Raw genomic sequence first — 7,281 nt, forward strand, 5'->3', positions numbered from 1 at the left:
ATATTTAAAAAAAATCATCAGGATTTTAGCGTTGCCAAATCATGATTTTATTGTGACTCAAAATAGCTGGTATTTTTCCTAAGGCTCCAAATTCTGGAAATCAAGAATTTGCATCAGGAACTCAGCTTTTACTTTAAAAAAAATGCAAATCTGTTCTTAACCAAAACCTCATTATTAATTATAAGTGAATACCTGTGTATGAGGGTTTTTTTTCCCTTTAACTGAGAGGACCATTGCATGAGGGCAATCACACTCCCTGAGCTGCTGAATTTGAAGACCGGTGGAACGCATGGTCATAATCACTAGGAGCTTTGTTAGCTGCCATGGATAGCCACTGACATCTTTTTGCTTTGTCAGGCCTTACATATTCCAGGACATGTCACTGCAGTGCCTTTCCAGCCACCGTACCAAGAGGTCTCCTCTACCCGCTCCTCCAAAGTAGACTTAGTATGTTGGAGATAGGCTCCCCCTGGCCCCTCCAGCTCCTCTCTTATGAGTTTAGCCTGCCAATTGGATGTGTGCATACTAGCAGCAACTTGGAGCCAAAGGTGACAGATGTTTGTGATATGAGGACTAATGAAAGAACCATTCAATGAGTGCAACTATCCTTACTGTCAGAGGTGTTATTTGTCCTTCTACCCCCCACCCCTCTTCTCTCCAGAGTTCAAGAAAAGGAAACACAACCAGAGGCTGAGTAGGGTGGAGGCAGCAGCCTGGTTGCTGGTTGTAGGAACAAGACCTAGCTGTTTGGGAGCTGGGATTAAACGTTTGCTTCCCACCCAGCTCTCAGCCTCTCACTGGCAAGAGGGCTAGCAGCAGCTATCAGTATGTCATCACTTATTCTCCTAATCTTACTATAAAACGTTGTTGATTATATTGCATGTTTGCTGGGGGCCAGTCATTAGTGGCTAGACACCCTTCCCCCAAAACTCAGCTCCTAAACCAAGCAGAACAGCAACTTCTAATGGCTTTTTTCTCCTTTTACAAGAGAGTTTGGAATCTTCTGCTGTGTTTACATTTCCAGAAGCCCAATGAAAAGCATGCTCCTGAGAGCAGATGAGATATGCCCACTTTAAGGCAACTCTGTGCATAGCCATATAATCATGCAAGTTCTTATCCAAGGCTATGGAGCAAAATTTTAAGAGAGTTAGACTCAGCGGTCAATAGTGCTGTTTATGTGAATGAAGCAATACAAATGCTTTAGCATCCTTTTCTTAAGCTTGGTTTGTTTTAAGTTTAATTCACCCAAGCACGGAGGCATTGGACACCACTTAAGTAAACCCTAAATTGGGGTGGATCAGATGCAGCTTGGTATGTTGCCGAATGTTGCTCTGTGGTAGGTGTAGTAAAACTGGTGTGGGAACAGGGATGATGAGACAGGTTAAGGGACACCGAATCCATTGAGGTAGAACCAGCAGCAAGGAATCAGTGAGAGATTTAGGGATGAGTAACCACAGCAAAAAAAGATAGTGCCACATTCCCAGAGCTTGCTTGTGTAGTGGTGGGATGAATGGATTTTATTCCCCAGGAAGGTCCCTGCATGAATCCTGAATATTTCCTCCCTGTGCAGTGAGGGATGAATTTCAATCTGAAACCATATTGCTCTAAAGGAAGGTTTCCTAAAACAACTTGCTTATTCTAGTTTTTGAATGCTTGACAGGGTCATACAGAAAATTAATATTGCCATCATTAACAAAGCAGATGAATTTCTAACTCCTGCAACTACATTTCAAAACCCAGTATCAAATATTTCCATCCCATAAGAAGAGATCCTGTTTTTTGTTTTTTGTTTTTTAATTTCCAGTGGATGCCTTTGGTCTCCATAGAAACTGCTCAGCAAAGAGGTTTGAAGTGTTACATATTATTTAATATATCTTATATTCACATAAATGTTGCCAGAAGATCTGTCATATCTGTTCAAGTGTAAAGTACCATGGGAGTTAAGCAAAGGAATGCATTAAATTGAAACTCATTGTAGCCCATCATTGTTGACACTGCTGGCCTTGAAAAGAACTTCACTGAGAATCCTGAGAACAATCCTGAAAAAAATCAATAATTTCACTAAAAAAATACATCAATTATTATAGTCAGCAGGCTCATAATAAAAAAATACATATCATTCCATTATATAAGCCTATTGTATTTTGGGTAGTTTTAAACATAATCTTACTCATGATGCACCTATCAGTATAACTTTACATTAATATAGCTTGTTTGGATCAATATTATTTGATTATTAATGCAGATTATATACATTAAATATATAAATATGCTTCTGTTTCTTCTCTCATTGTCAAGGTATGAGAGCTAGCTGAAATACTCAGACATAAAAAATTGTCAAAGAACTCAACTTAGTGTGTAATCAAATTCAAATTTGCACATGATTTAACATTAAAGAATGGAGAACATTATACCATTTCCATTTGTAGTCAAATGGTTATACTAAATGGTTGCTTGAAAGTGTTTGAAACTCTACACTGAATTCTCATGGATCTGAGTTCTCTGCAATAAGATACAATGATTTGTACATTGTAACAACACATCACTCTATGAAAAACGTAAAGTTCCTGTGATGCCCCAGTAGTCTAAATAAGAACTAAACACCTGAGGTCCTGTTAAAGGGCACATGCAGTTGAATTGCTTGATAAAGAAAGATCTACTGTGCAGAAACAGTTACTTTACTTTTCCCGTTGTATGAATGTGGCAGTTACAATGACAAAGCTATGATGGCATCATGACAGCTATGAAGGCATCAGTGACCCCTAGTGAGCTACTGACCTGATCGCATGACCTCGTCACTAAACCTCTGTGTTAGCCCAGCTGTAAAAATTGTGCAAAGAGAAGGGGATCTCACTATGAGGGAAAAAAATCAAATGCTGCTTCTTAGCTAAGATATATTTGGGTCAAGCAAATTGCTAGGGGAGAAAAAAAAGAAGAGAAAACCACAAACGCTATTGTGAGTGACATAGGCTTTAAAGAGGATATTGGACTAGATCTTGATGTTGCCATGACAGAGAGAGGGATTGTAGGTTCATCTGTATAGTAAGGAGGCAAGCAATTTGCAAAGAGCCCCCAACACCCACCTTTGAAGTCTGATGGCCCTCCCCAATAGATTGCATTATTTTACTTTCTCATCTCTTCCAGGGGCTCTGTTGAGACAATTAATTCTCAAAGAAACAAAGATGTTGCAAATAAACCAACATCCAGTGAAATTGTTTAACACACAAACAAGCAAGAAAACCCACATGAAAGATCCAACACAAAGCGAGGAGACACTAAAAGAAATGGAGAAAGACAAGGCAGTTGAGGCAATACCTTTTACTGGATCCACTGCTGTTGGCGAAAGAGACTAGCTTTCAAGTTACACAGAGCTCTTCTTCCAGTCTGATTTACAGGAGTGCCGAACACTCACAGTTGCAACTGCTGTCAAGGGGAGCTGTGCTTTGACCATATAAAGAGCTGTCATGCTCAGTACTGTGAAAATTCAAGTTCTACACGCCCAAAATTAGTGGTTACTTTTGACCCTAGACTCTGTGCCTCTGCTTCCCAACTGTAAATAGCACCTTCCTGCCTCACATGACATTCACATTGCTAAAGCACCCCTCGTACTACCAGTCCATTTAGAAAAATCACCAATTCTATCTACAGAGCAGTATGTGAATAGTGTGCAGTAAGTGTCTCCTCCTTGTTCAGCATGTGGTCCCAGAAAACAAAACATTGAACAGCTGCTCATTAAGTGAGCACCATCCATTCTGGGCACCAAATGAAGCAGGGGTCCTGGTGGGGGAAGGGAGATTATGTGATCATGTAATGAAAGACTGTATCCTAATGCATACACCCAACAGGATATATAGGCAGCCTTAATTCTGGCATTTCCTAATTTATGAGTGCTTGATTTTACCACCCTAATGTTTTAGTGTAGGGGTGTGTGTGTAATTTCTTAGCTTTTGGAAACAAGACAAAAAAAACTAAAAACCTAAATTCCATCATGTAGCAGCATATTCACATTCACATTCACATTTACACACCCACACACACACACACACACACACACACGTCAGCATGGTTGAAGCCTTTAGATCCACTGCACAGGACTCTGCCACTTGAGCTGGTGGAGCAATTGATAGCAGCAGTAGGATGTCATCTTCTATGCGGAGTAGTATGGGGGCGGAGGGGAGGATGGGACACTTTGCTAGTAGGTTTCGCAGATTTGCTGACAGCAGAGGAATGTGAGACTCGGGAATCTTGGGTTCTATCCCAGGTTTTAGAGGGGAATGTGCTGTAGGGAACAGACTCTTCTGACCACTCCCAGACAAGTGTGACAAGGTTCCAACCCAGCCCCACAAAACATGTCCTTGTCGTAGTCCCAACCTCTTCATCGAGTCAATTGCAGGCTGCCCTTCCAGTCTCCTTACCCAGCCACTCCTAGTTTCACTCCTCCAGATTCCTCCCCACTACCAGACTCTTTGTGTAGCTATTCTCAATTCAACATCCTCCCTTGTCCCTAGTCTCATTGGCAAGCCAGTCCCAGTTCTCCCCCAGCTCCTTGACAGGTCTGTCCTCTCATGTCTTTACCTCCCACCTCAATGGTTTTCACTCTGAGTCTTCCCCTCCTCATCCCTGACAGTTCTGAACCAGCAGATCCCTTTTATGCTGAGCTAACAGGTTGACTTACACTTCTGAATATCTCACCCCCCTCAAAAAAAATCACTTGTCATTTGACAATCTTGGCCAAGGAGTCAGTCATTTTAAAGATGGGCTCTTGCCACAAAAAAAACATAACCAAAACAAACAAAAACAACTATGGCCTCTCTCAAGTCCAGATCATAGGCACAGACCAGAACCTCTTCCAAGTTCCAAGGTGTTCAGTCCAGATTTTCAGTACAAACCCTTCTCAGTTTGATGTTCACGATGCTTTTAGGACAAAACCTGATAAGTAGCTTTCTGTTGGAAAATGCTGTTTGGTTGAAGCCAAAACTTTTTACAGGAATGCCCATTTTAAAACAAAAATTTGTCAAACTTCAAAAGCATATCAATGAGGTAAAAACACTGGCAGTTTCGAGTTGGAACAATTTGGCATTGTTTTGAAGAGTCTTCTACAGAATAAATTTTAAGAATAAAACAAAGTGTTTCAGTTGGCTTGAAATGAATTTCTCCAAAATTTTACTCTGTGGGAAATGGAGTTTTGTTTTCATTCCAATTTGGAACAAAGACAAGTTTCAAAATCACTGAGTCTCCAGCAAAAGGGAAGTGCCAGTTCTTGCACTGCTCTACTGCTATGTAAAACTAATGGCTTGAGTTAACCAAAATTTCCCCGAACTGGGGAATCTAAACACCACAATACAACTATCTTATCAAAATCATCATATTTGTAAACTGTTACACCTAGGGGGACTAGATGTCCCGATTTCATAGGGACAGTCCTGATTTTGGGGGCTTTTTTCTTATATAGGCATCTATTACCCCCCACCCCCATCCCGGTTTTTTACACTTGCTGTCTGGTCACCCTAGTTACACCCAACATGCGTGTAAGGGGCTTGAGTGATAGTTTTAATTAAATCTCAACCTCTTTATCTATATACAGAGATGATAAAAATGTTCTGGGAGTTCTCCAGTCATATCCCTTTTTAACATGATTTTCATTTGTGGCTATTCTTTGCCTCTGTACACAGACTGTTTTCTATTCAGCACCCTACTTTATCTCCTATTCCATGGCATTCTAACTAAGCCATTGATAGCAGATGTGAAACACTTTTTGAAAATCTAAGTGCGTCATATCCACCAGATTTACTTTATCTATAATGGCAGTAATATCTTCAAAGAACTTCAGCAGTTTAGTTGGCCATGACATCCTCTCCCTCAGGTCCAGGCTCACTTAGTCAAACTGCTTTTCTGTAGAAGTGTATGAAATAATGTCACAGATTGACATGTAGCGTCAGCCCTTTCCTCTTCCCAAAACTGTGTGTACTCCAAGGCTTGTAAGTGATGGTGTTCACATCTAGAGGGTAGTTTAACTAGTCCCCCTCCACCCTACCCCTTGGTACTTGGGGTGTAATCCGGCACTCCTATCCTGGGACAACTACTAATGACTTTAGTAGGAGTTCTGCCAGAGTAAGGCAGACAGGCCATACTGTATTAAATACTGCAACACTTGCATCTAGAGGAATCCTCGTTACATTTTAAATTCTGTTTGGGAGTGTGAATAAAGCTGGGCAGATCTCAGCATGTTCAGTGCTCTTGTCTCCATTTAAGATATGTAATACCTACCTGTCTTTTCTCACCACCTGCAAGCCTTTCCTTTGCCAATCAATGAATACTTGTGTTATTATTAAGCTCCAGGTCTAATTTAGGAAGTATTGGCTATATAGATTCCAAGCTGGGCTTTGGTCCTTTGAAGAACAGTTAGCTGATTATATTTAAATTAATTTTCTTGGCTCTGCCTTTATTTTCTGACTTCATACAGGATGCTTTCCCCATAATGATAACACCTTACAATCTCATTTGTGAGGTCTTCCATTCTTTAACAATTGTAAGCCTCACAATATCTCCCGATTACATCTAGCACCCTAGTGAGAACTTCTGTCATCTTGTTACAGTGTCTGCCATCTCAGCATGCAGATTATGTAACTTAAGCTTCTAGATCTTTCCATTTCTGTTTGGAATTGATATTTAGCCTGGCTTTCACAGAAGATTACTGACCCTGTTAATGTTTGAGGCCTGTAGCTGTAACATCACCAACAAAAATTATGAGGGTAGAGATGGTACGCAGTCAATCATCTTCCAGCAGGTGTCACACGATAGATTATCCTTCAACACTTCAAGGAACCTTCCAGAATACTCAGGGCCTGATACAACTAGAGAGTATCTTCTTGACTTTTATAGGCTTTAGATAAGTCTTGTTTGCTGCACTTCTTAGCTAAGCTCCTGACACCTAACCAGTGCTGCCAAGGTCCAAAACAATTCAGAGTGTTTTATGTGAACACTTCTCTAAGGTACTCTTATGTTCTTCCATTACTGTAGTCTGACCATCATCCTCTGCTGACAGGGCCTGTGTGAGACATCCCTAAACAAACCCTAATGTATGTGGGTTTCTCACTGTGTCAGGATTCTCTGACTCAGGAATTACCAGAGAAAGTTGAGGATGGGAGTGTGACTCCTGCCTGGAGAAGAAGCATTTCTGCAGCAGTGGGGGAGCTGCCTCTGTCTTCTCGTAATAGCAATACACGTTCTGTTTATGTACCTTGTTCTCGTTTTGTCATTACAGGGACTCTGCCTGCTGTG

This window comes from Mauremys reevesii, linkage group 9 (assembly GCF_016161935.1).
Source record: "Mauremys reevesii isolate NIE-2019 linkage group 9, ASM1616193v1, whole genome shotgun sequence".
Taxonomy (NCBI): Eukaryota; Metazoa; Chordata; order Testudines; family Geoemydidae; genus Mauremys; species Mauremys reevesii.